At 39.0% G+C, this 12,287-nt stretch overlaps 1 protein-coding gene across 3 annotated transcripts in view; it reads left to right on the top strand.

The window, feature by feature from the left end:
* Positions 1 to 12,287, top strand: part of SOS1 (SOS Ras/Rac guanine nucleotide exchange factor 1) — a 144,629-nt gene that overhangs the window by 28,303 nt on the left and 104,039 nt on the right. The window lies entirely within an intron of this gene.

Raw genomic sequence — 12,287 nt, 5'->3', positions numbered from 1 at the left:
TGGTAACATTTTATTAGGTAACAAATAAGCTTAAGATAATTGAAATTACTTGATTCTGTGCTAAATGCTATTTGATTATTTTCCACCAAAGTAATACATGAATTTAGCCTGATAAATAATTTTTAAAAGGTATGCGTTATAGGCATCTCTTTTATTCTGCCCTTAAAACATGTAAGAAAGAAGATAGACGAAGAGTATATGCTAGTGAGATGTGGCATAGATTTCCATTAATAAACTTATGTAAAATTGAGTAGAATGAACAGGTTGTTTCTTAGAGATGTCTTAAACCTATTAGAAAGTTTAGAGGGAAGGATGAAGAAGGGATATGTAATAGTAAAAATTTTATCTCTAGCCAAGTCTGCTTAAGGAGAAAGTCTTGCTTTCCCCTGTCTAGGTTATAGCTTGTAGATGTTCATTTTAATAAATACCGAATTATTAAAATCTCTTTTTCCTTAGCCCTTCACCTTAGTAGTCAGTGAAGGTTTGCTTTTCTAAATTAGATGATCTGTGTTGTTTCTTTTATAAGAGGAATTTGGGTAGCTGAATATTTCCACATAAACATCTAGCTTTTCAGGTGTCAACTGTAAAATGCACAGATAATGCTATTAAACACTAAAAATAGATTGAAAGCACCGTTGACTGACTTATCAAATTATTTCCTAATTGCCTTTGGTCAGCACATACGTAGACTTCTACATACCCAACAGTCTATTTCAACCATTCTGTAATGTTGCTAAAATAATCTTCCTGCTTCATTGTTAAAACTCTAATGATTCCTCTCTCTTCTCTTTGCACACAGCTCTATCCTATGTAAATTTCAGAATATGTGGAACTGAAATAATTTTTATCTCAAAAGCAAGTATTTCTATTAAGGCTTGGTGTGTTTTCATCATTTTAATTTTGACTAGAACAGAGAACTCTTTAGAGTAGGAAATGCACTTCTGCCCCAGATTCAGGAGAATGAGGACTTATTTCAGTGTCTCAAACACAAACTTTTGAATGTAGCCTGCAGAACTCTGGTACTTTTGAGCCACATTCTGCCTGGCTGTTAGTTCTCCTGATAACCTAGGTAATGTGCCTTACCTTAGCTTTTCCTAACTGAATCTCTCATCTCTGAGCTAAGACTTTTCCCCTAGCTTAATCATAGTGTGTCTTCCTACAGGAAGCCTTTTCAGGTTGACCTGTACCCATCCACCAGTCTTCCAGTAGTTTCTCAAACTGGAATCTCTAAATGTTCTCAGGAGTCTGAGAATTCTCTGAGATTTAAACAGTTTTGTGGTTCTCTGTGTAGATGCAAACACCATACATCTGGTGTCTACTGGAGGGTGGAGTTGAAAATAATCATTGTGAAACAATGCCAGAATCTTTCTGAAACTTTTGCAAGCATCAAATTTGAACAGCTGGTTTTCAACAGGTTTTTAGACCTCATTCAGTCTAACTGTATGAAGTGCCTTAGGTGGCTTTTATGGTAGCTGAGAGGAAGAATAAACAGGAGACTGAAGACACCACTCCCATTTTAACCTGGTTGGCTCTACTTTTATTTGTATTATATATTGTGGCTCAGTGAGGATTTCTCTTGGGAGCTTCTTCCATTCTGAAAGGTTTGAAAACCACTGGACTAAGAGGTTTATGGCTTGTGGTTTTGGTAGGGGAATAGGGAAAAGTAGCAATGTATCCTTATAAAGAAGCTGTATGTGACTAAGTTATTTGTAAATAGATTTTTCATAGTTAACCCAACAAAGAGTCCTTAGAAATTGTTACTGGCAATTGGGAATGCTACTCCAGGGTTATGTTAGATTGTCAGATAGTAGTTCTCAAGTTTTTTGGTCTCAGGACCTCTTCACAGTCTTTTTTTTTTTTTTTTTTTTTTTGAGACGGAGTCTTGCTCTGTTGCCCAGACTGGAGTACAGTGGTACGATCTTGGCTCACTGCAACCTCTGCCTCCTGGGTTCAAGCAATTCTCTGCCTCAGCCTCCTGAGTAGCTGGGATTACAGGCACCTGCCACCACACCCGGCTAATTTTTTGTATGATTAGTAGAGACGAGGTTTCACCATCTTGGCCAGGCTGGACTTGAACTCCTGACCTTGTGATCCACCCGTCTCGGCCTCCCAAAGAGCAGGGATTACAGGCGTGAGCTACCGCACCTGGCCTCCTTCACACATTAAAAAATTATCGAGACTCCCCAAAAGTACTGTTTGTATGCATTATACCCATCAATTTTTACATAAAAAATTTCAATAATTATTGGTTTATTTAAAAATAATGAACCCATTACATGTTAACAGTAACATTTTTAATATTAAGATAACTGTTTCCAAGAAAGAAAAAACAAAAAAAGAAAAAGAGAAAATAACTATTTTCCAAAACAACAACAAAAAATTAGCAAAGAGTGACATTGTTTAGTATTTTTGTAAATCTCTTAATAGTACAATTTGGATTCTCATTTTCTGTCTCTGTATTCAATCGGTTTGTGATATGCTGTTTTAGTTGAAATATATGAAGAAGAACTCAGCCTCCTACATATCCATATTTGAAAAGAGAAAAGGTATTTAACAACTTTTTCAGATATTATGAATACTGTATTTTTCTTTAATGTCAAACCCCACAAGTGGTAATTTCTTATAGGTTAATTGCAACATGGAATCTGAAACTATAGCAATGAACTTTTTGTTCGTTACAGTAGAAGTAGCAATGCATCCTTATAAAGAGGCTGTAAAGGCCTTCCAATTGGCTTTCCATAATTGCCACTCCATCACAATCAAAAGTCAAAGTCCTTATGTGATCTGGCCTACTACTGTCTCTCGGATCTCATCTCCAACTCTGCTGACTCTGCTCTAGTCACACTGGTCTCCTTGCTGTTCGTTCCCCTAAACAATCTCCTGTCTCTGGGCTTTTGTGCTTGTCATTCCCTCTCATTTCTTAACAAATAGATTAGATATTGTGTTAAATAATCTTAATTTAGACCTACCAGAATATATTTGTTGAATGTGGAAATAATCTCTGAACAGAACTGCTTATATACTTGGCAATGGCATTGTAATCAGAAACACTCAACACCTTTATGTCAGACTCTGACCCTGTCATGCCTTGGTGGAAGTGAAAGTGTAAGTGGCACCAAGTCATTTGGATTGCCAGTACTTTGCTACAGAGTACACAAATGTGCCTCCTCATTGCAGTAACACTAGAAATTGTTTACTACTGTAGTTTCCTAAGAACTAACCACATAGATGATCATGCATTTCAGGAAAATGTCATAGAAATAGGAAAGATTCTAACCCAGGTCTTAATTATTCACATATGGAAGAATGGCCTGTATATCTTAATTATATGTGTAGGGAAAAATAGTGCCTATCTTTCAAGATCATTGGAAGGTTAGAGATCCTTTTGCTAAAAAAATGTTAGTTTAAAAAAATGCATTTATTTAAAAAAGTATTTCTATAGTATTAATAACTGATTTTTTGAAATCTTTGTACATGCTTAACGTGGCTTTTTAAGAGTCACAGTTTACCAAAGAAGTGATACTGCCTCATTAAAGTTCTGAAGTTAACATTGTAGCACTTTGATATTTAGAAGTAAATTGTCATTTTCATTTTAAACTTTAATTTGGGAATTTAAGTAGTATGAAGTTTTTTGGCCGGGCGCGGTGGCTCAAGCCTGTAATCCCAGCACTTTGGGAGGCCGAGACGGGCGGATCACGAGGTCAGGAGATCGAGACCATCCTGGCTAACATGGTGAAACCCCGTCTCTACTAAAAATACAAAAAACTAGCCGGGCGAGGTGGCGGGCGCCTGTAGTCCCAGCTACTGGGGAGGCTGAGGCAGGAGAATGGCGTGAACCCGGGAGGCGGAGCTTGCAGTGAGCTGAGAACCGGCCACTGCACTCCAGCCTGGGCGACAGAGCGAGACTCCGTCTCAAAAAAAAAAAAAAAACAACAACAAAAAATGCTCTACCCAAGAACTACTGAATTGGAAGCTGTATTTTTAACAAAATTTCTAGGTGATTTAAGTTTGAAAAGCACTGATATACATAAACTATACATTAAAAAGATGCGATAAGCACTAAAGTTGTTTTGTTTTGTTTTGTTTTTTGAGACCGAGTCTTGCTGTGTCGCCCAGGCTGGAGTACAATGGCACAATCTGGGCTCACTGCAACCTCCATCTCCCAGGTTCAAGCAATTCTCCTGCTTCAGCTTCTCTAGTAGCTGGGATTACAGGCACTTGCCACCATGCCTGGCTAATTTTTGTATTTTTAGTAGAGATAGGGTTTTGCCATGTTCGCCAGGCTAGTCTCGAACTCCTGACCTCAGGTGATCCGCCCACCTCGGCCTCCCAAAGTGTTGGGATTACCGGTGTGAGCCACCACGACAGGCCTGCTAAAGATTCTTATAAACAAAAAATACTGTGTGTAAGAGCTCAATTACTGTGTCAGCCATCCCCCAGCCCCCCAAAAGAAGAAAAATGATCATAGAGGAAAAAGTTGGATCAGACATTTCCCTGGATTGGCATATTAAAAGGTGCTTGATAAGAGTTTGTTGAACTAAACTAGCCCTAGGCACTACCATTTGAAGATGAATTATTTGCTATTTAGTGGTCTGCATTTAGTGTTTATGCACAGAGTGGTTTTCTTTTTGTTTTTTCTTCTTCTTTTTCTTTTGAGATAGGGTCTCACTCTGTTGCCCAGACTGGAGTGCAGTGGTGTGATCTCAGCTCACTACAACCTCTGCCTCCCAGGCTTAAGTGATTCTCCTGCCACAGTCTCCCAAGTAGCTGGGATTACAAGCGCATGCCACCACGCCTGGCTAATTTTTTTTTTTTTTTTTTGTATTTTTAGTAGAGACTGAGTTTCACTATGTTGTCCAGGCTGGTCTCGAACTCCTGACTTCAAATGATCCACCTTCCTTGGCCTTCCAAAGTACTGGGATTACAGGCGTGAGCCGCTTTGCCCGGACCAGAGGTTTTATAAATAGATTATTTCAATATAAAGAGTGAGACTCAGATCTCAGAAAGAGAGGATAAATGAGAGCCAAGATTACATCAGTTGATTGACTATACTAGTGCCATGAACATGGGAAGTGTTAGGATATAAAGATAAGTGAGACAGTTACTGCCCTCTAGTAGGAGACTCAAGGACATGTTTTTTTTTTACTTTTTGGGTTATAATCCAATAGTATTGCTTCTTATTTTGTTGTGTAAATTGTTGCAGCTTTGGTCATTGGGAGCTTTTTTAGGTTGGCTTCTTTTCTTTTCGTTTTTTTTTTTGTTTGTTTGTTTGTTTTTTTAGACAGAGTCTTATTCTGTTGCCTAGGCTGGAGTGCCGTGGCGCAATGGCTCGCTGCAACCTCTACCTCCCAGGCTCAAGCAATTCTCATGCTTCAGCCTCCCGAGTAGCTGGGATTACAGGTGTGTGCCACCATGCCTAGCTAATTTTTTGTATTTTTAGTAGAGATGGAGTTTCACCATGTTGGCCAGTCTGGTCTTGAACTCCTGACCTCAGGGTGATGTGCCCATGTTGGCCAGGGATGGCCAAGGTGCTGGGATTACAGGTATGGGCCACTGTGCTGGGCCAGGTTGGCTACTTTTGAACACTACTTTATGAGTCAACTTTCTTGCTTATTTCTTCCCTATTTTGAGGGCTGCCTAATATTGGATCAGTGTTTTATGAAGAATGTGATCTCTTGACTGGCCACTCTATCAGTATCACAAGAGATGTTTTGTTTTGTTTTGTTTTGTTTTGTTTTGTTTTGGTTTGTTTTGTTTTGTAAAGCCACATTCATCATTAGCGAAATGGAAATGAAAACCACAGTGAGATACCACTTCATACCAATTGGGGTGGCTACTATTTAAAATAAAAAACCAAAAATGAAAACCAAAGGACAACCACATGGATGTAAAGAAACTGGAAACTTTGTGCATTGCTGGTGGGAATCTAAAATGGTATATAGCTTCTGTAAAAAACAGTATGGCAGTTCATCAAAAAACTAACCATAGAATTACTGTATGATCTAGTAATTCCACTTCTAGTTGTGTACTCCAAATAATTGAAAGCAGGGATTTGAACAGATATTTGTACACCAGTTTTTACAGGCAGCACTTTTCACAATAGCCAAAAGGTAGAAACAAACCACATGTCAATTACCAGATGAATAGATAAATAAAATGTAGTATATACATACATGTAATAGAATATTATTCAGCCCTAGAAAGGAATGTAATTCTGGTGCTGCAGCATGGGCGAACCTTGAAAACATTTTACTAAGTGAAAGAAGCCAAAAACAAATGGACAAATATTACACGATTTCACTTCTGAGATACCTAGAAGAGTTCAATTCATAGAGACAGAAAGTAGAATGGTAGTTTCCAGAGCCTGCAGGGAGGAATTGGGGATTTATTGTTTAATTGGTGCAGAGTTCCAGGCCAAGATGATGGAAAAGTTCTGGAGATGGATAGTAGTGATGGTTGCACAACAATGCTACTGAATTGTGCATGTAGAAATGGTTAAATGGTAAATTTTGTGTTGTGTGTATTTTACCACAATTGGAAAAAAAAAAAAGTCACTTCCTTGGCTCCATCCCAGGCATACTAAAGTAGAATTTGTATTGGTGGGGCCTAGAATGCTGCATTTAAAAAAAAAAAAAAAAAGCCCTTTTCAGTTTATTGTTATGCATGGTTTAAGAACCACTGATATATGGGATTATCTGATGGAAAGTGGGGTAAACTGGATTTTGTTGGTGTATCTTTAAAGAGAAATTTATCAGATTGATGAGTTAAAGTGTAATAATCTAGGTTTTTATGTTTAATTCAGCTGTTAATATTTACACCTTACTTCATGTGGTTAATGTGAGTAAGGACTACTAATAATTATTTAGCATTCTACCACATTTTAAAGCAATTTTGGCTGGGTGCAGTGACTCACGCCTGTGATCGCAGCACTTTGGGAAGCCAAGGCCGGAGAATCACTTGAGCCCAGGAGTTCAAGACCAGCCTGGGCAATGTGGCTAAGCCCCATCTCTAAAAAAAAAAATTAAAAATTAGCTGGGCATGGTGGCATGCACCTGTAGTCCCAGTTACTCCAGAGGCTGAGGTGGGAGAACCTCTTGATCCTGGGAGGAGAGGGGAGGCAAAGGTTGCAGTGAACCAAGATTGCACCACTGCACTCCAACCTGGGTGACAGAGTGAGACTCTGTCTCAAAAATAAAATAAAATAAAGCACTTTCTGACATGTTATCTCATTTGATCATCATGTTATCCTCTGGTGGTGATAATTGCCATTTTCAGGTGAGACGCTTGAGACTTTGGAGATTTAATGAGTTGCCTAAGATTATACAGATAAAGTCAGACGTCCAAGACAGATCTAATTACAACTCCTCTTAGCAGTCTCCAAGAAAAGAGCAGGTGTTATTGAGGCCATTGTAAATATTCTGTGTTTAATTGTTTTGCCACCCCAAAAATGTAAAATTACTAAGTTAGTCATGGTCCATAGACGTAAGACCACTTTATTTTGTAAACATGACTGTTACATGACAGTGCCACTATTCTTGCCATGTTGGCAGTGGTTAGTATTTACAAAACTAAGATACTTTGTTCTAAGAAAATATTCTTATGAAGTATTACTATATGAATAGTTAATAAATACTAAATAATGTGATTTATCTGGAAATCTAAAGCAGATCTATGATTCTGTGGCATTGTTTTTCTTCTCTTCCCTTGCATTGAAGCGGCTTCTATACCCAACCATTTGTGCATAATAGTATAATTTTCAAAAACTGTCACCAGATGCAGTGGCTCATGCCTGTAATCCCAGCACTTTGGGAGGCTGAGGTGGGTGGATCACCTGAGGTCAGGAGTTCAAGACCAGCCTGGCCAAAATGGCGAAACCCCATTTCTACTAAAAATACAAAAATTAGCCAGGCATTGTGGCAGGTGCCTGTAATTCCAGTTACTTGGGAGGCTGAGTCAGGAGAATCGCTTAAACCGGGGAGGCAGAGGTTGCAGTGAGCCGAGATCGTGCCACTGCACTCCAGCCTGGGCAACAGAATGAGACTCTGTCTCAAAAAAAAATAAAACACAACCGTGAGTATTTCCCTTTTGAAGAATATATTTGTCACAGTTGAGCCCAGGAGTCAACAGACTCCCTTCCTTTCCTAGGACATCCAGCCATGTTTTAGTAAAGTAGAAAGATGTGGGGAAAAGCCATTTCTAGTGTTCCTGTTTTACACTAATTTTCCTCTAGCTTTCCTGTCTACCAACATGGAATTGTCGGGGAAGGGCATTTTTATTTTATAGTGATTTAATATCTAATCACTTCTTATTTTGATAGGACAGGGCATTATATGATAAAATTATTAAAAACGTAATCCAGGCTTCCTTCCCAACACGTAGTATGTTAAACTGCCTGTTTGCTAATTGCATGTCTCAAAGATCTCAAGCATAATGGAGTCCAGAACTCTTTTTTTTTTTTTTTTTTTTGAGACGGAGTCTTGCTCTGCCTGGGTGGCTGGAGTGCAGTGGCCGGATCTCAGCTCACTGCAAGCTCCGCCTCCCGGGTTTACGCCATTCTCCTGCCTCAGCCTCCCGAGTAGCTGGGACTACAGGCGCCCGCCTCGTCGCCCGGCTAGTTTTTTGTAGTTTTTAGTAGAGACAGGGTTTCACCGTATTAGCCAGGATGGTCTCGATCTCCTGACCTCGTGATCCGCCCGTCTCGGCCTCCCAAAGTGCTGGGATTAAAGGCTTGAGCCACCGCGCCCGGCCTGGAGTCCAGAACTCTTGATCTCTTGTTCCCTCTCCCACTTATGAAAACATCTGCTCATCTTACAGTATTCCTTATCCTAGTATATGTACCTGTATCTGGCCAGTGATCTGGGCCCTATCTAACTCTTAATTTCATTTCCTTCACTCTCCCCTTCACTTGTATACAGTCTGCTTCCTTTGCCTAGAATGTTATCCTTCTCACTTCACCAATACACTTTTCACCTAAATTCTGCTCATCCTTCAGCTTTCAGCTATAATCTTTTCCAGAACCACTAGGTTAACTTAGGCGCCCATTTGGTAGCCTCATGGTATCCTGTACTTTAACAAGAACATCAATAATAGCTACAGGTAACATTTATTAAAGACTGACAATATATTGGTATGTAATATTACCAGAAGGAGTAAGTAATTTGCCCAGGGTTACACTCTGGTGATTGAAAGAACAAATATTTTAATGTAGACAATGTAGCCCACACTTAACCTTCTTACTACCCTGCCTCTTATATAGTTATACTTTTGTTTATTATTATGTTTAAATAAATTGTTTGTTTGATGGTCTAGTTCCCCTATTGTACTTCTAAGCTCCTTGAGGGTGGGGGTTGTGTCTCTTATACTATCTGTTGAATGTGTGCATGTATCATATTTGGGATATAGCCTTTCCATTACTCAGAAAGTCTGAAAAATTGATAAAATTCGTAGGTGGAATTCACAGATAACACTGACCATTTTATTGTCTAGAAATGATAGTTTCTGTAAATGTGAAGAAATCTGTTTAGTTCATCTAGTAAATCAGTTTGCTGTGAAGTGGTCATATATCAAGGAATCTGATTTATTTGGAGAAGTTTGAATTTGAAAAGTTTTTTTCATTGCTTGTTATGGCTTTGGTTTACTGGAAACTAGAATCTACTGCTTAGAGGTTATGAGCAAATTAATTGATGAAGATAGTAGAAAGACACTTGGATCACAGTTGCCATCTCTTGGCATTTTAAGGAAGACTGCCAATGATAGGCAGTAGACATATATCACATGTATTGTGAATTGCCATTCCAGCTTTAAATATACCTCTTAGAATGTGACTGAAACTTAAAATAGGGTAAGATAACTGCCCATGCCTGGAATCCCAATACTTTGGGAGGCTGAGAGAGAAGGATCACTGGAGTTTAAGACCATCCTCAGCAACATAGTAAGACACCCATTTCTACAAAAAAATGAAAAAATTAGCTGAGCATGGTGGTGTATGCCTGTAGTCCCAGCTTCTCAGGAGGCTAAGGTGGGAGAATCACTTGGGCCCAAGAGGTCAAGGCTGCAGTGAGCTGTGAACACGCCACTGCAGTCCAGCCTCGTGACAGAGTAAGACCCTGTATCAAAAAAAATAAAAAAATAAAAATAAAAATAGGATAGGATAGATGGGAACACTAGCAGAGAAAACACTGGGAATTTGATAAAGCGCCCCATCTGTGTCGGGACATCATTGATAAAGGGATACATGCCACTTTTGGAATATAAAGAGCACAGTTGAAGAGGAACTAAAAAACCGTCAGAAACTCTTCTTGAGTCAGTTCCTTGCTTTATTGGTGGGAACTCTGTTATCACATAGTAATATGTTTAAAAAGTTGTTTAGGAAGGTCATACTGTTTTTAAAGCAAAACATGAAAAATGATATGAATTTAGCACTTGACACGTTTGGAATTTGATGTGTGTAGTTATTTTCTGTGGGAAAGGACTTTAAATATATCTTTCCCATGGTTAATATATACACTGGCGTAAACCACATACCAATGAAAAATTTTAATTAAATTTATATTTTATTTTATATACACATAGACATAAATGTTATAAATGTGTTTAAATATGAGTACTTTATAGTAGAGCTTTGGGGGAGAAATGATTCATTCTTTCCCCCTTTTCTATTCACATCCCTGCCTTGCCCAGGACCATTTATAACCCATGTTGACAACAAAGGTTATATTCTTCCATGTTTCTCTCCATGCTGTCATGCTTGTGTGTTAATATGTACTTAATTTATAATTACACATACACGTGTATATATGTATATGTGGGTTTTTTTTTTTTTTGAGAATTCCCTGTATTTTACATTTTTTTGTGAGTTTTCTCACTTAAGAATACCTTCTTTTCTAACTTAAGAATACCTCACTTAGCAGGATGCGGTGGCTCACGCCTGTTGTAATCCCAGCACTTTGGGAGGCCGAGGTAGGTGGATCACGAGGTCAGGAGATCGAGACCATCCTGGCTAACACGGTGAAACCCCGTCTCTACTAAAAAATACAAAAAAACTAGCCGGGCAAGGTGGCGGGCGCCTGTAGTCCAGCTACTCGGGAGGCTGAGGCAGGAGAATGGCGTAAACCCGGGAGGCGGAGCTTGCAGTGAGCTGAGATCCGGCCACTGCACTCCAGCCTGGGCGGCACAGCGAGAATCCGTCTCAAAAAAAAAAAAAAAAAATACAAAAAAATACATAAAACTAGCCGGGCGAGGTGGTGGGCGCCTGTAGTCCCAGCTACTTGGGAGGCTGAGGCAGGAGAATGATGTGAACCCGGGAGGCGGAGCTTGCAGTGAGCGGAGATCGCGCCACTGCACTCCAGCCTGGGTGACAGAGCGAGACTCCATCTCAAAAAAAAAAAAAAAAACCAAAAAACACCTCACTTTATAGCTCTACTTTGTTCTTTTTCATGGCTACATATATAGTTGTATTAGTTTACTAGGGGTGCCATAACAAAGTACCACAGACTGAGTGGCTTAAACAACAGCAATTAATTTTCTCACAGTTTTGGAGGCTAGAAGCCCAAGATGAAGATGTTGGTGGGTTGTTTTTTTCTGAGGTGTCTCTCCTTGGCATAGTGATGGCTGTCTTTTCCCTGTTTCTTCACATGGTCTTTCTTCTGTATTCAAATTTCCTCCTCTTACTAAGGATACCAGTCTTGGACTGGATTCAGGCCTTACCCTAATGACCTCATTTTAACTTAATTACCTCTTTAAAGACTTTGTCTCAAAATACATTCACATTTTGAGGTGCTGGGGCTTAGGACTTCATATGAATTTTGGAGGGACACTATTCAGCCCATAACAATCATATTCCACAATGTATCCAACCATTCCCTTACTGCCCTTACTGGTGGTCATTTATATTATTTCTGTTTTTTGCCACTATGCAATAAAATCTTTGTATGTATACCCTTTTATTTTTACAGGATAAATTCCCAAAAGTGGATTTTCTAGACAAAGGGTATATTTTTAATTTTGATAGTGGTTGCCAGATTACTTTTCAAAAAGTCTTTATCAGTTAGCATTTCTACTTGTAAGGTATGAGAATAACTTTTTCCAAGAACAGTCTATATTCAGGATTCCTCTTTCCCATCTTTCTCCTACCATCTATTCCTCAACTGCTTATAATTTGGGTTTTGCTCCAGCTACTCTATTCATATTCTTCTCTCAAAGGCCACTAATTCTGTGCTATTGCTACATTAATTTTTTAAAAATATTCAGTTTGCGTTTTGTAACATTTGAAGCTCCTGGAGACTGGT

This window comes from Rhinopithecus roxellana, chromosome 17 (genome assembly GCF_007565055.1).
Source record: "Rhinopithecus roxellana isolate Shanxi Qingling chromosome 17, ASM756505v1, whole genome shotgun sequence".
Classification (NCBI taxonomy): domain Eukaryota; kingdom Metazoa; phylum Chordata; class Mammalia; order Primates; family Cercopithecidae; genus Rhinopithecus; species Rhinopithecus roxellana.
The sequence above is the reverse complement of the archived record's forward strand: the minus strand, read 5'-3'. Positions and strand labels throughout refer to the sequence as shown.